Here is a 22797-nt window from a genome sequence, read left to right on the forward strand (position 1 = left end):
CAAGGCAGATATATATATATAATCTTTCCAAAAACTTCCAATAAAACACATTACATAACAATGTGCGTACAAATGCAGATGAATAGACAGTCTCCTAAATAAACTAATGATTAAGATAACATATACAACATATACAAATATTAAAAAGAACAAGCAAAATAAAGAATTATATATACAGTGTTTAAGAGAAAGAGGGGAAGAGTATTTTACTTTCATTGTTGTATTAATGAAATAGATTTGTTAATTTTCATATTACCTATGAGTTGTGAAGTCCTTTATATTCTTTAAATTCAAATAAGAAAGTTGTTAATGTGGAGTAATATCCCCTATGTGTGAAATGGTCTTTCAGGATCAGCAAATGCTCAACAATCTTGTCCAAATGTGTAATGACATTTGGCACTCTAAGTTCATATCAAGATTAATTCTACATGACATATGATGTTGTTGTTGGCTGCCGGGCTTGTGTTTTTTTCCAGCTAAAAACAGACACAGCTTCAGCAATGAGTAACCTAATGAGTAAAACAGCAAAGTCAACACTGTAGTTTAAATGGAAACAGTATATGCATATTTGCAGAATGATGAATTTGTGTAGTATCATGTGTAAATTTGACAAGATCTATTGATTAAATGATTAGTCAGTCGATGGAGAATTAATCGGGGACATTTGTTTTACTGTCAGATAATTGTTTCAGTCAGCATTCATCCCACAAAAAGGCAACATTTAATGGTCCCAGCTTCTCAAATGTAAGCGCTTTCTGCTTTTTCCGGTCTAATATTATTGTATATTTAATATGTTCCGGAGTGTAATCTAATGATTTATTGAATATTTGACAAAGCCTCTGCTTTAGTGTAAAAGTGGAAAGTCTTAGAGGGAACAAAAAAGTTGACTAACTGCAGTCATATAATCAATGATTACAGCATAACAAGTTTATATATCCATATAATTTGTATTGCAACCACAGCTGTTGGATTTACAACCCACTGCAACACATGCAGTGGAATTACAGCTAAAATATTATTCAGAAAAAATAATGAGCTTGATCTAATATAGTGTTTAAAAGATCTATTAGCCCCACACTGGATTATACAGTGAGCTTTCAGTCTCCAGAGTGAGACAAAATCTAGTTGCATGATTAGAGGGAAAAACATATTCTCATTCAACTCTGACATTTAAATTCCTCTTTAATATATTTTTGGATTGAATGATTTCATAAGAGCAGATGCTGAGCACTCAGGGACACACTGTGCATTAGTGCTCAGGATATTTTCTCTGCGATGACGTAAAGTTAGACAGGAGACAAGATAATGCAGAGGAAATGCTGGGCAATATTCCCTCTGACCACATGGTGGGGCTCTTGTCAGCATGAATGAATGCATCGTTTCGTGCCCACTTGTCTTTAAGCCAAACCTAGAGGTTGCACTGCTGTAGTCAGACAATGAGGATCCTGTGACTGTTCCGTGTCGTTTGTGTTGTGTCTTTCATGATTATGAAAGACATTTTGAATATGTAATACAACAATTTGAGTATTGCTTACCAGTTACATCCAGCAGCAACAACAACAGAATGTCACAATGTGTTTCCTCTTGCAACAGAGGATATGGATCACATAGTCTGACTCAATGTCTGAGTTTAACACCAAATTTCAAGATTTTATTAAAAGTTATCAACAGGGCTATGCAAGGATGATATTTTTTTATGTATAATTCATCATTGTACTGAAATGCCCTTGTATTTTAGACGGTAAATTAACACCCCCTGAAAATCTTTTCTTCTCACTCTGCTGCAATGACGTACCGTTGTCCTCCAGGATACGGTGACATCACTGCTGGGTGAGGTTCTAGACACAAGAGAGCAGAGACTCCCAAGCAATTAAGCTACCAACCAAAATAAAAAAGGAGACTTTTGACCGCCGTTATTCCTGAAAAATGGAAGGGTATTGATTTAAGCTTGTTTTGATCACCTATGTGTAAATTGACGTCCTGTAATAATGATCTCATTGGTCATGTGGGGACAAAGGAAATTGGAAGGCTAATGACATTTGTTATTTTCATCGTTTTTTTCTGTCTAGTTTGGGAACCAATTCGGCAGAGCACACTTCAGATCAAACCCATCACAACACTGCTCTTCAGCTTGGTGTTAAATTGCTCTTTAAGTACAATTATTATTTCAACTAGACAACAGCAATTTCTGGAAAGGATTAGGATTCAGTGTGTTACACAATGAAAAGTATCTTGTCTGCGAATCAGTGAGACAGCATTAGTAGGATAATTTCAGGGTTATGAATACTAACTGATACTCGTACTAATACTCAACTACTACTACTACTACTACTACTACTACTACTACTACTAATGATAATGATAATGATAATGATAATGATAATGATAATGATAATGATAATGATAATGATAATGATAATAATATTTTAATAACATATCATAAAAACAGCAGGTAAAGCTAACAAAAAGTGCCATGAGTGCAGCTAGGGACCAGTGTGAGTAACTGTGTTGCTGTGGAAACATCTTCCTGACTTTTGTATTCGTTCTGCAGGATTTCAGTATAACACATCTGGGCAGTTGTGAAAAGGATTGTGATTAGGAGCAAAGAGTTGAGATCAGATCTCTGCCACCAGCTTCAGGAACTGTGTGGAGCCTCTTCACTGTCAGATCTGTGCTGGTGGCAGGATCCTCAGAGGAACAGCTCACTTCACTGGTTCTTTATACTGCCATGCTATACCCCTCTGTAATCTTTTCGAGTACCACTCAGTTGTTTGCTGAAACTGGTTCCTCCACAATAATCTGCAGACCATCCATGATTACTGCATTGAAGTTGCAGAATTTAACAATTGAAATTGATATATATGTATAATGATTTAAAAGTCATATAGCTGTTTGAGAGAAGTTTAAATTAGTTTTTTGCCCCGTTTCTCCTTGTTTGCAGTGTCTGAGATATGTTCAGAAGGGGGGGTTTCAAGCTCACTTTTCATCCTTTAGCTAGAGGGAATAATCGTGGTTTAACATTAAAGGTTGAGTGTGTATTATTTAGAGACATCTAGTGGTGAAGTTTTATGTTGCAGCTGAATACCAGCCTCCCCTTCCAAACATCAAAAACAACCTGTTGTATGCTCTAGTTGTCATAAAAATTCAAAATATATTTAGTTTGATCAGTCTGGGCTACTTTAAAAAACATGGCTGATTTAGGTATAAAATATTTAAATATAAGTGAAGACCAAGGCACATTTACCCACAAGATGAAATAGACTTAGAAATGATCATGATGCTTTAATGTGGAGGGAGATGCATGCACATAGTGTATATCAAGATAATGATATGAATGTGGCTGAGGGGTAGAGTGGTCGTCCTCCAACCTGAAGGTCGGCAGTTCGATCCCCAGTCTGAACCATCTGCATGCCGAAGTGTCCTTGGGCAAGATGCTGAACCCTGAATGGCCCCCCATAGAATAACAAAGTGCTGCAAGTAGATGCACTGTATGAATGTGTGTGTGAATGGGTGAATGTGAAACTGTACTGTAAAGCACTTTGAGTGGTCATCATCAGACTAGAAAAGTGCTATATAAATACAAATCCATTTACCATTTAGTGCATCTATTCTTCGGGAGATAACGTTCAGACCTATCTCATTCAAAATCATTTGGATCAGCAAATACCATGTTTTTGTTTTGTAGGAAACATAATGGGTTGTAATTGTGGTTATTGACGCACAGTAAACTGCTCACTGACATCATGATTTTTGTTTTCCATCAGGATATTTGCGTTTGAAATAATTCTATCAGGCAGCAGCAACAACCTTGTGGTCTGGTTTAAAGCTAAAAAAGACACAACATGATTATTAGCAAAACCACAATCTTTCACTGACTAAAACCAAAATGCTTTTATTGCCTATCAAACCACAGAAGGACTCTGGACCCATCATCCAACCCAGGTATGTTCCAGTGAGCTCAGTGCAGTTTGTTGATACAGCCTTTCACATAGTGTCTGAACATAATACAGAGATGATACATTTGTCACAAATGTTGAAAACTGTATAAAAATCTTTTTAGGACATAGGGTTCTGATATATGATGTCATCAACATTTTAAACTTATCAATCATGAGTCGTATAGATTTGGGCAGACGGCAGGCCTTTCTTCTGTGGTCTTGAAAATTGCAAACTTGAAATGATGGAAAATACTATCTGGGGTAAACCATTTAAAGGGACTCTTACCTTTGTTGCATTTGAGAATTACAGCACATTCAAATCATCCCGCCTTCCTCCAATGCCCCACCCCCTCGTTCCCATCCGCTGTGTTTTTTTGAAGAAACTTTATTTACAAGCAGACTTACGACATACTGCCTCCGCGCACGCACGTGAGTTTTTGTTTACCAAAGCAATGGATTCGGATTCAGAAGCACCGGTAAGTTATATACATTTACATTCACATATGATGACGGGCCCGAATGCGCCACAAGAAGCAGACGGAAAACCTGCATGTCCATGCAGCAAACAGACAGGTCTGTCGGCCAATAAGGTCCTTCGGTCCGAAGAATTTTATTGGTTGAAGTTTTCACTAAATATTATGAGAGTGAAATAATTGTTTGTTTTTACTCCTGGTGGGTCTGTCTTGCATTTTAGAGTGTCATTACCTTATTAATACCAATTTAACCTTATCCAAAAAAAGTGTAAAAATGCAACAAAGGTAAGAGTCCCTTTAATGGTCTGTAACTTTTCTAGTAAAATGATGTGATTCACAATATCAAATACATGTCATTTTAGAAGTAAGTGCCAAATTCTCAAAAAAACAAGCAATTTCTTATGGACGGATGGCCTGGTTTGAGGTTGATCTCTGAATCCTTTGCTTACGTTTCTGTTCATTTAATTAGACAGATGCATGGCCTGCGTCTTCCTTTAGTATCTTCAGTAAACATTAACAGTTTTCACTCTCCTGCTGACAAAGACACGGTGCCAAGAGCTTCTTCCTGTCTCTTTGATTTTTAGATGACGGTTAACCTTCAGAGGGAGGAATTTCGTTACAAGCTGCTCCAACAGAAAAGGACGTGATTCAGTGAACCTCAGTGAAGGCAGTGTCATGTTTTATTCACCACCGAAGATGTGGTTAGCTGTAACCTGAGTGGACCTGAGTCTACAAGAGAATGTATCAGTGGTGGAGCTGCTCCAGAGATAGGAAGTTATCTCAGCATTAATCTGAATGGTTTTTGCTTTCGAGTTTTAATTAAGACCAAGATCTTACGTTTTTTTTTATCCACTGTTAGTTTACTGGGGATTTTTTTAAAGAGCAATCTTTAATTAAAGAAAAGTCTGGTTTAGTATAGATACGATTATAGCTTTTGCAAAGTCCACATATATATATATATATAAATTATATATGCCCCACCCTGTATAATAATATTTTTTTCCTCCTGTCAGTATAAGCTGACATAATGTATTTTATATTGAGTGATGTAGTGGAGTTATTAGGCTGCTCCTGTTCAAAATAGCAGCCAGGAGGAAATTAAAGGTGACTGATGCAAATCAGTCTGCCAAAGTTCAGTTCTAAAAATACCTCTGAAATCTGATCAAGGCAATAAGTTCTTCAGATATGAGTTGTACTATGATGCCGAACATATTTAGAAAGAATACGAAAAGGATAGATAAAATAGATAGATGGATAAAACATGCTGATTACTCTCACATTTTTCTGTAGCAGTCAACAAATCAGCCAAAAGTTTAATTAGGGTATATTTTGTTTGTCATCACACAGCTTAACTACAATGGATGTACATATTACATGTGAAACATGGTCTCTAAAATTGTATCACTATCAAAGAGATAATGCAGCAGAATATGAGATACAATGTGGCAGATCAGATAATGAGTAATGTTTTCTCAAAAGATTAAAAGCACATGATATTAACCTCATATTATTCTCAAACACGTAGATAAACACTATGTGTTATTTTATAACTTTAGAAATATTTGTATAGCTCATAATAAAGCAACACATTTTGGTTAGCAGAAACAACCTCAATGAATGATGGCCCGAACTTTAATCCGACCCCCGCCGGGTGTAGATGTTCACACTGGTCAGCCGACTCTTACTCAGGATGTGAAGCATGAGCAGCACATTGAGGGAGCAGCAGCAGGTTCAGTCCTATACAGGATGTGTTTAGACACTGCACTGGGTGTTTTGGCAGCAGTGATGACCCAACACACAGTCACTGTAGTTACACAAAGATGGGAGATAACAATAACCCCAAAAAAGTCAATGACCAAAGGCTTTAGGATTTTGGTTGATTGTAAGCCTAGTTGTTGAGATCTTTCAACCTGGGCACATGGATAGATTGACTCATAGTATTCCCATTCATAGAACCATGCTGTTAGCATTACTGGAAAAAGGAAAAATAAGTAGGCTACCATATGGTAGCAGAGGATTGTATCATAAAACCTGGAACTCGCTTTGATTGCTAATAAGTTCAATAAGTCCTCTAACCAAATTTGCAATTTAAGATCTAATCACAGGGAGGGCAAAATTGAGAAAATGAGGATACTTATTAATAACAGGAAATGGCCCAGATAATTTATCCAGCTATGGATCACATATTGCTACCAGACTAAATTGGAGTCTATCAATCAAAGTTTAAAATTGTGTGTGCTTTTCTGTGTGTGTGTGTGTGTGTGTGTGTGTGTGTGTGTGTGTGTGTGTGTGTGTGTGTGTGTGTGTGTGTGTGTGTGTGTGTGTGTGTGTGTGTGTGTGTGTGTGTGTGTGTGCGTGCGTGGGTTTGTGTACCTGGTGTGTATAGTCTATCTATCTCACTCTTTCTTTCTCTCTCTCTCACTCATATAATATCACTAATAGGCCCCACGGTGTGTGCTGTGTTGACAGTTTCAAAAGTCACATAAGAAACTTTGCAGAAAACTACAGCATAATCACCACATTGTCTCATCACCGCCCTCTGATTTCAAACAAAAAACCCACAGGTTCACATATTCTCTTGTGTTAGCATAGATTTAAATGAGCATGTGTTCTTCCCTACAGCATTGTGCCTTACACACAAACACACACACACACACACACACACACACACACACACACACACACACACACACACACACACACACACACACACACACACACACACACACACACACAAACACACACACACACACCTACAAGCAGCTTCTTGTGCAATACGACCACATTTTTCCCTACCGATGGACACTCAGCAGCTCCACTGGAGCAGACAAGTGCCTGGCTTAAGGGGACTTCAATTTTTAGATTAGGTCAGATGAAACTTTAATGATCCCCGCGGAGATGTCAGGTCATTAGAGCAGCGGAGGAGAGGCGATGGATAAGAATAGCTGAAATGGAGTGTAGTGCACGAAACAGCCAAAAGACAGTGTACTGTGAATTATACAGCAAGTAAAGGAATTTACACTAAGATTTAGAGCAGCTCACATTGTTGCAACACAAATACATATGCTACCATGTAGTGAGATTGAAATATTTGGTGTGAATTAAAATTGCTGGCTCTTCTGCTGTCTGACATTTTGACTGTGGTGTGTGCAGATAATCAAAACATTCAAATTAATTTCTCGCGCAGTGAAGCACACAGTGCATGGGAGAACAATGCATGCAAGATTTTGTTTGCCATTGATGCCATTGACGGTGGCATTTGGAAATAGCTTACAGTTAACTGCACAAAGAAATATGTTAGACAAAGAGGGACTGAGAGAAAGAGAGGGAGACAAATATAGATAGAGCCACAGATAGAAAGGAGGATGTACAGAGCTCAGATCAACTGGGTTACAAACTCTTTTCTAGTCTCCTTTTGTGATCTGACTCCCTCTTGTGAAGGCTTTGTCCTGGTTTGGCGTGTGCATGTATTATATTCTTGCTTGCCAGTTTTCCAAAGGGGCTACACTTGACTCAGAGCATAGCAGTGGTGTTGTGGAAGCAGAAAAATTGGTTCATTCTGAACACAAAGTAAAACAATGTGCCTGGTTCAAATGGCCATTGGGGGTGTGAAAAAAACTAACTTTAGAGTGTAACCTACTTAACCCCAACTTTTGGCCGAGGGGCCTTTCCCAGAAATTACAAAAAAATTCTTGACAAAGCACACATACACACACAAGAGACAAAATACTAGCTACGTTACCCAGGTTATCTCGCTATGAGCGACGACTACAGTAGCAGCACACATACTTTTGGGATAAAAATGTCACCTGAAATAGAGGACCTCTCGCCTCAGGAGTTCCCTGATAGCCAAGAACATGGTCTTTCAAAGCTGTTTGAGCCAATGGCAAGAGAGGATGGTGGACGCCTGTGAATGGTCGACGATGTGGTGGTTTAGGGGTTTAGTTTCGGTACAGATTCGAAAATGAGGCCACCTTTCCTTTTTAATTTACATCTAAATGCCACGATGTAGAGACATTCCAAACCATTGAGTCAATGTGAGCCTTAGCCCTGCAATGTCCAAGATGGTTTGAAACATCAGGTGGCATTACGAGCCATGTCCAACTCATAAATATATATATTTTTGACCAATATGATAATAACTGTGATAAAAGTAATATTGATTTCCTTCAAAACACAAAAAAAACTAAATTTGATATCTGCCACAAAGCAGTTTCCTTTTCATCCGGTCTCCAGAGTTCAGGAACACCCATGGATGACACCCCCTAAAGTTATGGGACTTGTTGGGGGTTGCCATATACAATATGCAGGGTACGCCGCACTCCCTGCAACATCAGTTCAGGTGAGGCCTTTTCCACTTTTCCACAAATGATTCCTGAGTTGCAGGCAGCACCTGAATGTACAGCAGTTAAGCTCCAACTGGGATTTAAACCCTGGTCAGGCCGGTCCACCCAACTGTGGTGGTTTTACCCCCACTCAGTCCAGTAGCTTCACAACTCAGTGATCATCCCTTCAGTGTGGAAAGCCTGAACTGACACATCCTGTTCGGCGTCTCCTGCTAAGGCTTTCAATTGAAAAGTACAAGATGTACTTTTTCTGATGATTATTGTCTTTCCATTTCTTTCACCAAAACTTTCCTCCTTCACAAGACTCAGACAAGCTCTCATGGGGAAACTGTTAGCTGTGAAGAACTGACTGCACTGGCACACACTGTAGCTCGCAGGTAAAGAGTAGCTGTCTGCCAACCAAAAGGTCTGGAGTTTAAACTTACATTATGCCAGTATTTATAGAGCACTCTTCACCACCCTTCAGTTTGCAGATGGCTGGTTAGAAGGCTTTCTGGTGGAGTGTTTCAACAACTGGGTGTGAAGTTTAGTCTTTCATTTAGGTTAATTTGCTCTTACACCACATCTCACCTTTTACCAGAACTCTTCTAATGTTCCTGTAATCACTACGAATTGGTTCAGATCGACAGTGATTGCCATCCACCGCTATAACACAGTAAACTTTAGGTAATAATGTAAAAACCTGAAATATACTGCAGAAATATTTTTTGCTGCAGTTGTTAATTCTGTCCACTCTCATATTCTCGGTCGGATTCAGACTCCAACATGTACAGATTCTCCATTTGGAATCAGTGATTTTCTGTTACTTCGTTTTACCTACTAGTCACATACAGTTTTCAGACATGACCTGGGTAAAATCCGGAGAATTTGATTCTGAGTTTATCCGCAGTTTTCCTTTCACACATGTACAACACAGCGGGAGATTTTCTGCACAGACACATTCACAACAGCTTCAAATCCTAAAATGTTTCAGGCAAGAGGTTGAGCAGCTGGTGTGCAACAAACAGAGGCAGGAAGTGATGTATTAACTCTGCTGCGGAGATCACGTGATCATGTTTACAGCACCCAGACACACCCGTCTGCTACATCACCACAAACTCTATTGATATCTACGTCTGTGTCTTCTATGACAACGCTTTTTCAATGGCAGATTTTTCAGCTGTCGGGTTTTAGAAGCATCATCAACCCCTGCACTCGCTTATGGGGAATCCCGCGGGGATCTTTTTTTCTCACATTGTGGTGTCCAGTGCATGTCTGAATGAAGCTTTAGTTTTACAGTTTTGGTTTCAGCACCTCCACACCAGTATGAGCAGGAGGTGATGTTCGCAAATATTGCTTCCCCTTGGCAGGCTTCCAGATGTTCAGCCAATGAGAGGCCCTCTAATGAGGCCTCATTAGCTTGTATTAACACTAACAGCCAAAGGTTCACCTGAGGGTCTAACAGGTAGTTAAGATAAATAAATAAATAGATAGAGTCTTTTAAGTCATATTTAGGTTGCATTGTAAGAAAAATTAGGGGCGTCTTTATCTTCAGTCATGTGACCTATTTTCAACAGAATATTGGGATGGTGTTTAGGTAAATCTAGTCAAATCCTTAGCATCGGATTGGGTCACAAGAAGTGGGTGTGACTTAGCTAGAATAAGGCTGCAATGTTCTGCTCTTGCCTCCACACACCTACCTCACCAATAAACGTGACCTCAGCTACATTCTTTGGAATTGTAAATACATCCTTTACTGCTGAAATCAAAACCCTGAAAAGTCAGATTCCTAACTTATACCCCTTTTACACCAGAAACAGCGTCTATGCGGGTTAACCTGCTAAAGAAAAGATTGACTCCCCTGTTGCAGGAAAGGAGTTTGCCTTTTCAGGTTCTTTTTACCTGGTGCATCATATTTAATGTTATAAATGCCGCAGTCTCTCACCTCGCTGCCTTTCTAAATTAGCTTGTTCACCTGTGTGTCATGTTTCCATGACTGCCAAGAAAAACCCAATGTGTACTGCAGAGTCATTAGACCAGTAAGTGAGTGTCAATTGAATCCATCAGAGAAAAGCCAGATGTTGTTGGGCGAGTAAGTGTGGCTTAATAATGAGTGGGATTTGCTAGCTCATCTATGTGCCCTCATGTTCAACTTTACAGGAATAAAAGAGGTTGTTTGATGTAAAAACATTTTTTTTTTTTACACAGAATTACAACTTAGAAGTTTAACTTTTTCATTTCACTGTGTGCAGTGAGTCGGAGTGCCACTGATTTTCTGTCTGTGTATGCATGACTCATTTGCATATTGCTAATGAAATCATTTTAAGTTAAGCTGTATTTGAATAAAGTAGTAATTTTACCGCTCCATCTACCACACCGTGAGTGTGACAGTGACTTACAGCCAGACACAAGTCTGCCATACAACTCAAAGAAAGCCTCAGATTTGGAACAACATTCCATTAACGTCCAAGCTATTGTCTTCTTATCTGCATGTGAAGACACATCTTGTCCGTACATCTTGATTTGCTGAATGAGAGATAAAAAAAAAACAACCATAAGAAAGAAGGCAACTGCTCAGCTAAAAGATGAACTGGCAGATTAAACTGCTTAAAGGGGATATATTATGCTTTGCCTTGTCTTCTGTCATGTAAGGTATAAATGTTGGATTCCTAGAATAAATGTGGCCATAGTTTAACATATAAAGATGAATATTAAAGATGAAAGTATTAAAAAGCCTATGAGACAAAAGCTCAGGCGTCAGGCTGCTCTGATTGCTAGGCTTCCAGTGGTTTGTTCTATTACTAGATGAGCTGACATCATGTGTCCCCACCTCAAGGTGGAGAGCCATGGGGGCAGAGTAGATCCCATTTTGACTGAAAGACTGAATGATTGCTCTTTGTTGCTACAGATGTTTTTTCAGAACCTCTTCAACATAAGGAGGATGAGAGGGGGCTTACAGGCACTGGGTGTGCTGTCCGTCGGCAGGCTTCCAGATGTTTGGCCAATTGGAAGAAAGTACACTTTTAAGGAGGCCTCTTGTGAGGCTGGAGCTAATATCAGACAGAACAGACAGTCTGAGATGAATAAGGACTTTTTGGGACTGAATCATGCAAAGCTCCGTAAGTGGAGTCCTAGGATACAAATGTTGTGACAGTTCTCCACCGACAGATCAGTAGGCCTACAGTTTGTCATCAATGTAATTAACAATAAAGACGATGAAGATGTATGGTTTGTCACAAGGTGGGGTCACAACATATTTTCTTATTGGTTACATGGGACGACCATGAGCACTTGTCCTCTCACTCACCCCCTTGAGGGCTGAAGAAGCATTATATCCCAAAAGTCCTGTTTTCTTCTTTCCAATAATAACTTTCCAATAAAAATATTGCTACTGAATATGTGATTTTAGATAGTCTTTCATGCTTAGGCCACTTGTGATGCCCTTAGGTACCTGATCGACGATGACAGCATGTTTCCCTCTCCAGCTGCTGCTGCTTCTTTGTGAAATTAAATCACAACCCACACCGCACTGCCTCTCATCACCGGTGGGTGTCGCTGCTGCCGATGGTACCCAAGGCCGAGAGAGAGAGATAGAGAGAGAGAGAAAGAGAGAGAGAGAGAGAGAGAGAGAGAGAGAGAGAGGCAGGGGTAACTCTCTCTCTCTCTCTCTCTCTCTCTCTCTCTCTCTCTCTCTCTCTCTCTCTCTCTCCCAGCCTCCTCTCTCTCTCCCGTGCGCAGTGCTCCGGCTCGGCCGCTCCTCTTCCCTCATCACTTCCTCCTCCTCCTCCTCCTCCCCCACCACAGCTGGCTGGTAGTCTCCTCTATCCGATGCAGGCTCGCCTCGCTCCCGTCTCACACGCGCACACACCACCGGACCGATCACATCGGAGGGAGGCATGGAATGACTGACTACCCCCTTTTTTTTTGTTTTTTTTGCATGGTCTGAATTTCGGGGGGAATTCGCACGTCGGACAGGAGGGGAGTCCAGAGGGAGGACAAACAGGAGGCTCTCCGTCTCCCCCCACCCCGAGGGAATTTATTTTACAGTAAGCAGGCAGCAATGTCAGTTTCCTCATTCCGCTCGCCTCACAGCCGCCCACCCCCATCCTCATCTGTGCAAAATGCTTGAGAGAAAAAAGACGCTAGAATGTGACACCCTGCCCGGAACGTGGCTGCATGTTATATTGTGTGTGCCAGATGTTTTTTTTTGTGTTTTTTGTGTTGTCAGTTTATTCCGAGGCGTGGTGTTTTGGGATGCGTTTATTTATTGTGATGCGCTAAAGGGCTGTGGTGCGCTTTGCATTGATCGTGGACTGAAACCACCATCCATCCCTACACCCATCCATCCTTGGCCGGGGTGTGTGGGGGTCGGAGGAGAAAGAGAGAGGATGGGGACGGGGGGGAGGAGGGGGGTTGGCTGATGCGAAAACGCTATTACTTTCAGATTGACCTAAATATGAGTGATATTCGCCAGATTACCGCGGATGACAGCGGCTCGCCGTGGCCGTGGACCGCCTTTGTGCATTGCTTTTTGCGGGAGACCGGGGGTTTGTTTCCCGCGCACATCAGCGGATGAAGAGCACCTTGCTGCCCCAGTGCTCCAGCTCCGGCCTGCCTGCCTGCATGTCTGCCTGCCGGACGAGTGGCACCATGTTGATCACTACCAACCACCACAGTTCGGTGTCTGATCAGCTCTCCCTCGCATTGTAGAGTAATTCATTTCATTTATCACCACGTTGCCACGACAACCGTGTTCCAACGGTGGTGTTTGCTCGTGCTCGTCAGGATTTGTGTCCTGTGACCTGGCAGAAATCGTGGCCTGCTTGTGCCCCAGTGAATTAGTCCCTCATACAGCTTTAACAGCATGGAGGGGCTTACTGACGCCTCATCTCAACTTCACTCCGGGTTTCTGTCATGACCTGCAGTGGCACACAGATCTCAGCTCGCCCCCAAGATGGAGGAGCTCCCCAGCCATAATAAGAACTTTAATGTGATGGACATTAGGGGGGGGGGGGGGAGGAGCTCCTGATGAGGCCAGCAGTACAGATGATGTCTGACAGTGGAATATCTTATTAAGTTGTTATCAACAGGCTGCTTTATTGCACTGACCTTTTTATTGTGCATGTGCAGTAGGTGGTAGCAGATGTTTTCCATTAGGTGTGAGTGGAAAAACATGACAAGGATCAGTGGATATTGCAGCATTCAAGGTGATGATGGTGTGTTCAGATTCATTAAGGTGGCAGTAGAGAACCGACGCTATCTTTCTTTGACCTCTTCTCCTGCCAGTGGACCAATGGGAAGTCCTACATTCTCTATCGAACATTAGAACCAATCACAGCACAATGGTGCAGTTGTGAGTTACATACTTTTCATATGGTTTAGCTGTGTTGTGTTAGTTGTGTTTTCACCAGCAGCCCACTGACTTTTCACTGTCTAAATGTGTAGTTTGACATTTCCAGAAATACACTTATTTGTTATCTTGTAGAGAGTAAGGAGATCGATACCACTCTCTGGTCTGTACAGTGAATATGAAGCTGCAGATGGGAGCCTGTTGGCTAAGAGTTGTTATTAACATCTTATAACTTGTTTGTTGGATTTGAACAAAAAAGTGCATTGTACAAACAACAATTTGTTGTTTTACTGATGTTATGAGCAGGACTACTTCTTGGCTGAATGCACTGACCTGCTTACAATGTTGGGAAATTAAACAATAACTATTGTGATATACTTTACAGCAATCGTAATATAAGAAATGTTAAACATATATTTATATAAGAGTTTAAAATCATTATCAACTTTCTGGTTCCTTCAACTTTTAGTCTTTAATCTCAAAAGAAATAATGGTCAGATTTTTATTGTGATAATAATCAATATCGACTGACATTAAAATGTTAACTTCGATAACATTATTGGCCTCATTGCCCAGCCCAATTTTGTGGCATCAAAGCTGACTGCACTGTAAAATCAATTAGACAACAGCTTCTTAACTAACAGATATGAAGTGGTATCATTTTCGCATCTGTCCCTCTGCAAATCCTCAGCAAATATATATGTTTTACAAAATATATATACTTGTGATTTTTTTCAAAAAAATCAAGATAAGTAAAAAGTCAAAATTCTTGAGACTGTTGAGACTGATCGTTGACCCTCTGAAGGGTTCCTGCACCTGTCGGGAACTACTGAACAACCACTCTTCTTGCCCCATAATCCAAAATATACATGATCAGTGTTTATAGACAAACATTTATTTCATGTAGTGACTGTCTGTGATACGAACATGTTCACAGTCTGACCTCCTTGTCTCCAGGATTCATTTGGTCTGTGAGAGTGCTAACAAACAGCATGTGTTTACTGACTGCTACCAGCCAGACATGTAACATCTCAGAGCGGATCGAGAAACCCTCAAAACACACACAGGTGAAACTATGAGCCAGTGATCTTTTCTCACAACATTTAACTGATCATAGAGCTTCTTTCCCCAAATGTTGCAGCCACTTTTTTGCACAGCATCACAGGAAGCCATAAGTCTCTAATTCACCTGCTACCCTGGGGTATAACATAATATCCCACATTTATGTTCTTCACCACAAACTCTCACCTAATTGCAGGAGATTCATTGTGGATAGTGGAGTGACCCCACAGCTTCGTCCCTGGTGTAAAGTCTGAAAAGTGCTGCTCACCGCCATGGTTCATCGAAGTGTTAAGAGCGAGCCATCATCCTTCTCCAAAGACTCGCCTCGGCTACTGCAGCCTCAACAGGCTTCATTAAGTTTTTATATTAAGGAGATGATACATGCGTTGTGGCCCAACTCTCAATAACCTCTAAGTGAGACTGATCTGAGATACGATTCACTGCTTTCTGCCCAAAACCCCAAATCAAATAATGTTTTATCGGTCTCTCGACTTAGACTAATGAATATAATGTGGATGCTAATTTTTTCTTTACAGGACTAAAACATAAAGGAAGACAGACAAACAGATATCAGAGTGGGCAATCATTTGAATTGTTATGATACATTTTACTTAACGGTGTTTCCTGGATCTCGGAACATAAGAGGTGTGGCAATCAGCATTTTATTTCCCATTTTTATTGGCAGCTAACTAAACATTTCAAGTAGATAGACAATCTGTGTTTAATCTGCAGGCAAGTTTGTCAAAAAAACTACTAAATTAATCAATACCTCAAGGAGCACAGGGCTAGAAAATCAAGAACAAACTGCAGCGAGAGAGGAGAACAGCATCTACTATTTGAAACTAGCCGTCAGGGATACTACAGATACTGTATATACGGTATATAGGGGGCTGTTAAATACTTAATTAGTATGAAACATCATATGACCCACTTTTTTAACAGCATTAGCATGCTTTAGTATTTTCAAAGTTAAAGTTATTTTTCATGAATGCTTAGCTTGTGTAACCCCTGTAGACGCTGTGTAAGTTTATATGGAGGAAGCAGCAGCTGTATTTAACTAGGTAATTCTTGATGGTGATGGTTTTATTAGTAGCACTGCTAATAATTATATTATGCAAATACTTAACAAATGTTATAATATTGAATATGTTCATTTGCGTTATTTCGTAGGCCCAAAGTCATTCTGCCGCTGCCACTACAGCTTTCAAAAAGTGCTAGTGCTACAATGAGAATTATTTATCACTAGTCTGTCACTATCAGTACCTTTTTTTCTCCAAACAACAATTGTCCTACATGAGATAAAATGACAGTCACGGGCTGAGATGGTTTTGCCCCCCGCCACAAACGCTTGCTACATATGTGAACCAGTCCTTCATTGTCCTAACCTGATAATCTCTGCTGATAACCTTGTTCAGAGAGAGAGAGAGAGAGAGAGAGAGAGAGAGAGAGAGAGAGAGAGAGAGAGAGACTGTGTGTTGGTGGGTCACTGTATTCCAATCATGGCAGTGTCTGATTCATATCACAGCTGGTGACCCCCCACCCCCCCTCCTCCAGTTGAGTAGATGGAGAAGATGGGTTGCCAGGTCAACAACAGCTTTACTCCTTGAACTGTTCAGGGCAGATATTCAGTAGGAGATTCAAAAAGCAGGAGCTGACATACCAAGTCATGAGCAAGAGATGTAGAGAAAGTAAAATGATGAAAATGATGAGGAAATGAACCAATGTGTTGTGGCCGACAGCCTTTATCAGGGTTACATTATAATGCTAAAGTAATTTATTCATATTTTTTTAAAAAATCCATAAAAATACTATCAACAAAAGAATAGACCAAATATCGCCAACCAATATATCACCAGTGATTGTGCAATTATGTTAGGCTTTCCACTCTTATAATTAAAAAAGCATATAGTTAAATTAATTAAATCCATACTAGTGTTACGTGCTACATTTTAGAGCTAGGTCGGTGCCGATTACAATTATCACCATAGGGATGACTGAGCTTTAAAACTGCATTAGCTTTGTTCAACCTTGTTTCTTGACCTCTTCAAGGTCATACATATGTTGCTTGCACCATCGTCTTTTATAAACTACTGTTGTATTTAGCTGTTTAGCATTGCAGTGTGTGGATACTAGTTACACACCTTCAGATGTGTTGCACAATTGGATACAATTTGGCATCTGCTCCTGTTTTTAATGTCATTTAATTTGCTCCTCGATCACAGTAGCACATCGTCATATTTGCAGATGTGCTGTTACTGGAATCCTTTACAAGGCATTTAGAAATTGTTTTTGGAAAGTTATTTAGTTTTTCTTGTATAAACTGTATTTCAAAAGCTACAATTTCATTAGTTAACCTTCTATTAATGCAGCCTCATGCCACTAGCCTTGATGAGATGAGAGTGAACAAGACATCGGAGGTTTAATCAGTCGTCTTTTCTCCTACTCCACAAGCAGTTTTTATTCATCAAACTGGTCTTCTTCTTCAGAACAAATTAACTCTTAAGTTAAGTGATATCACTTAAGGCAGTGTATTAGAGTTTATCACCATTCCCTCTGGAGCCTCAGACATCAGCAGATACTCTGTGTCTTCCTTGGAGAAGCTCAATGCTGTCACTGCGGTCACCTTCAGCTCTTGTATGTTGTTGGGTGACTTCTACCTTTAGTCTGCTCCTCAGGAAGTGGAGAGCAGCTCAGTCAGATTGAGACTTTGTTACTGACTCAGCCAGTGAAAAGCTCTTTTGCTGCTTTGGCAGGATGGTTAGGATCGTTGCCCTGCTGAATGATGAAATGTCGTCTGATGACTTTTGATGCATTTGACTTAATGTGAGTTCAAGGAATGCTCCTGTGTACCGCTGCATTCATCCTCTTGCATCTGTCAGCAGTGAAATCATCAATAAATGCCAGTGTGTGCCAGTTCATTTGGCAGCCATCCATGCCCAATACATAACCACCACCATGTTTGACAGATGAGGTGGTGGCTTTCCCTTTTATTTTCCACATTTTCCACTTTTCATCATTTTGATAGAGGTTGATTGTTGTTTCTTCAGTCCATAGAGCTTGGGTCCAGATCTCTATCAGTTTTTTTGTGTGCTTTTGTGAACTGCAGCCTTGGTTTTCTGTTTTTCATGTGAACCCCTTGAGGTTATGTCATGAGATTTTTGACAAGCCAACATTCTGGACAGCAGGCTTGTCTTGCTGTGCAGTTATAAAGGGTTTCTTCACCATGCACATGCATTTCTGGTTATCCCATAGACTTGTGCTTCTCAGTCTACCAGGTCACTTGCCAGGTTATAGTCTTCCTGGGTGCAATCAGTACTTTTATGCTAATTCCTTTGATATCTATCTGATAGAATTTTGATTTTTTTTTAAAGGTCTCATTATCCTCTTCTTCGCTTACACAGGAACCTCTTTACTACTCATATAATCGACACCTCCAACTCAATCTAATTGGAAGCTCTCTGGTCTCAGTCAGCACTGAGCCACGTTGGAACTCTTCTGTGCATGAACTCACCTTGAAATGACACAAAGCTGTCTAGGAAACATTTAGCAGTCAAGCATCCAATTATTTTTGAACCCTTGCAATTTGGGAATCGTGATCTAAAAGGGCTACAGCTCAGGCACACTTCTTTCTATATCCACATTGAACTTCTCAAAATATAGTTTAGGCCAGTATTTAATTTGAAATTGAATGTGCAGATGCATAGAACCTAATGTAAAAATTCTACCTTAAATTATGAAATTATGTTTCCCTCTTTTACTTTGTTAAATTTACTATAGTTTAATATTGATGCTCACATTTACTTTAAACCAGGTTATTTGAGTGACAAGGCACAGAGGTAATTACAGAGTCCATGTAAATGGAGCCACTGGCAGTGCTGGTGTTGACCTTTGCTGTTTGCACAGTATATTAATACCTACAGTACCGATCAGGTGCACAACTCAGGTGACTGAACAACCACCAACCACTTCCTGTCTCTGCAGCTTCCACTCGTTTGCCGGGCGTGCTCGCTAATGGATGATAGCAAATAACAGCTGCACTTTGCTTCCCTGTCTCAGACACTGAGTGGTTTTCCCTCTTCTCTGTTGCCCTAAGAGGAGAGAGGAGCCGAGCGGGTGCTATGGAGAGGGTAATGGTTGTTTGTCGGACACATCATTTTGTCACTTGAGTTTTGTTCATTTCACTTGATGTTTGAGTGGGCATTTTGCAGCCGGAAAACTCTCCCTGCAAAATCGCTTTTCAACCTATATTTATGATGGTACCCATTTTGTTGAGTTTTTTAAATACACACTTGAGGGAAAATGTGGCCATATTTGTCTCAGCTGAAAAGTGTCATTAGTTTGTTTGAGTGTAAAAAGAATGCATGGAATATACCTGAACCTGCTCAGCCAATAGAACGCCACACTTTCAGTTATCACTGCGGCAGCACATTAGTAAATTTATGGTTAATTGATAGATGAGAGGCATGTTTTATCGTTGTGTTAAGCCGAGGTCAGGTCAGGGTTGCCCTCATTGTTTCAGTGAGTCCACCATCCTCTTAGTGTCTGGCACGTCTCTGGCCTCGCATGTCCCTCTGCATCGAGGGAGACAATAATACTCTGCCTAATCCACCTCTTACTGCATTGCTCACCCAATCAATCCCCCGTGGAGTGGGACGTTGCCAACTTGCGGTTGCCAAGTTGTGGTTGCCCTGGCAACAGGGACTCTGGTTTGCTGTGATGTCAGCCAGGTGCGGCCTCGCAGTTTTGGCTGTACAAGGCCGACCCTTGTTATGAATAATGAGCAAGATTCTGCTGTCAGAGCGAGCGATAACTTTTTTTGAGTGCGAGGGGAGGTCAGCAAGGGGCGACTCACAATTAGCTTGGAGTGTGTGAGGGGGAGAGAGTGAGTGGGTGGGTGTGAGTGGGAAGTTTGTCGCTGTATATTTGTGTGTGTACAAATGCTTGTTTCTGTAATATGTGCAGAATACAGCACGTTTTCATCAAATGATGTAATAATGATCGAAGAGAGCTTTTCTTTAACAATAAGGACATTTTCTGTACAGTGTGGCTAAACAGCTAATAATTAATACACTGTCTTAATGCAAATAGCAAAATCATATTGTTATTGAAACCGTACTTTATATGTTTTATGTAAACTCCTGACCTAAACATAATATCAATTCAAGTTTATTTGTAAAGAGCCAAATCCCAACAGACATTATCTCAAGGATTTTACTAAATAAGGTCGAGACCTAACATTATTAAAGAGAGAAACCCAACAGTTCCCACGGTAAGCAAATAAATGAAAGATGAATACAGTCTGGAAGCGATTAAAGTATCAAAAATGAGAATAAGTAAATCTGAGAAGCTGTACGTTTGTCAGAATCATAACATGTAGCTTAATATATTATTATTCCAAATTGAAGTTTGTTTCTAGAGCTGTAGATACATTGATGCATGAGTGGACAAAACCTCAAGTCAACTCTCATTTTGTGACTCACCTATTTTTAGCTGCCTCACAATACAGCATTGCCGGTAAGTTTGAATGCTGTTTCACTTTTAGTATACACCAAGTGGGGACTTAATTAAATGTATTGAGTATTTTGAGTTTGAATATTGAGTGCTGCTGTAATTCCGAACTTAAGGGAACAAAGATATGTCTCTTTCCTAGCGTCAGTGCAACTTAAAAAAAAATACCAGTTGAAAAGGTTCCTATTGTTTGCTGTTCTAATGCTCTCAGCTCAGCGGTCTGGCTGATGGTGCTGTCAGCAGGTGTGCACTGTCTCAGCTGATGCAGGAGTCAGGGCATCTCTAGCCTGTGACTCACTCACAGCATCATCTTCCAGCAGCGAATGATAGCTTGAAGCCTGAATGGTAGACCAGCAGATCAGAAGGGTGTTCTTGTCAGTAGGGTGAGGCTTGCTCAAAAGCTCATAAAAAAAGTTGCCTTTTAAAAAAACTTTATTCATTAGGGTTTCGGTAATTAAACGTACAAACATTAAGATGAAGAAGAGAAAAATTATAGAAATCAAAGTAATAGTAAAGGTAACAATGATAATAATAATAGTAATACTTAAAATAAATAAATACAATTTAAACAAGTATTATATTGAGTAAAATAGACAAAGATAACAATAAAAAAGGGGGTTACTCATGATAAATGTGAAAGGGGCTTGATTCTGTGTTATAGTTGGAGCCACTTGACAATCAGATTCCCTAGTTTGAAGTTATACATTCATACACATCTGCGTGGTTACTTTTGCACACACAGTTGGTATACAGTAAGTACATACATGAAAAAGATATGTACACCCACATCTAAAAATACATAATAAGGTGCGATGTATACCTTCATTAGGGAAAGGTGAAGTAAATAAAACACAGGCTCATAGACATATCACAGAATACACAGAACAGTATGTAAACAGAATTTTAGGAGATAGATTTGGTGAAGCACTGCAAACAATATGTTTGCACACATAAAATTGTGCTAAATGCCTCACGTCACATGAAGCATTAATCTCTATGAGCAGTAATTACACCAATGTTGATAGCATATTATCAAAACCAGAATGGGATAAATTATCAATTTGACAAAATGGTTGATAGTAAATAAAAAGTAAGAGAAAAAGACATGATTGACTGTTTGATTTGCAGTTTCTGAACTGTTTACACTTTTGATAAGGACTTTCTTTCTCTTTTTCCTATCAGTTGTTTTAGTGTTTAGAAATCATTGTGTTCTCATTTTCCGATGTGTGACTTTGCATGCCTTTGTCTTTTTGCATGTGTGTGCTGTGTGTGTTTGACTGGGTGGGCGCTGAAGGACTGGCTGCAGCCTGACAGCTGCTCTTTGTTCTTGCAGGCCTTTGGCGTTTATGAACTCTTATGTGCAAGTGGGCCTTACATAATTCCAAATGAGTTTCTTTTCCATAGGAGCTGTCGAGACAAAAATCCGTTTTGTCCAGCAGCGCATTTGAAGCTCTTTAGAAAAAAAACCTGTGACAGATTGTGGCGGTCAAACATCCATTCATCACTTATCATCGAGATAAGAACAACTCTTACTCTGCTTAATTTCCCTGCCTGTGTTCTTTGGAACTGGCAGAGGATGCATTGATGGTTTTGCAGAGGGTCATTTTTTGCCCTGTTGGTGGGATTTCTTTCAAGCTTTGTTCATCTTTTGTTTTTACCTCAATAAAACAATACATTTGCACCCCTGAGGTTTGTTCCAAATTATTCCCCAGTGATGCAATTTTATAAAAGAGTTGTTTTATTTTCTTTGTCCCCAACCACCTCACCTTCAACGATTCCATTGTTTCGTCGGTTCTTTCCTGTTTTGTTGACTCAGTGGTTTGCGTGGGGGTCTTTTTGAGGCTGCATTGTGTGTATTCCTTTGCTTCAGGCTGTGTCCTTGATTTTTTTCTGACCTGAAACTCTTCCATTTCTCTAACCCCAACTGCAGAAGAAAAAAATACCATTAAATGTGTAAAAATGACCACTCAACCAATTTAATATGAACAGGGTGACCAGCAAGGGAAAAATGCCCTTTTAGAAAGCGATGGGGAGGCTATCTGTTTTTTTACTCTGAAAGTTTTTATTTCATAAGCATTTTTTAAACTTTAAAGGGCATTTTAGTGCCCCAAACCCTCATTAATTTCTCACCATGTGTAAGT

The sequence above is a fragment of the Limanda limanda genome, chromosome 13, assembly GCF_963576545.1.
Source record: "Limanda limanda chromosome 13, fLimLim1.1, whole genome shotgun sequence".
Taxonomy (NCBI): Eukaryota; Metazoa; Chordata; class Actinopteri; order Pleuronectiformes; family Pleuronectidae; genus Limanda; species Limanda limanda.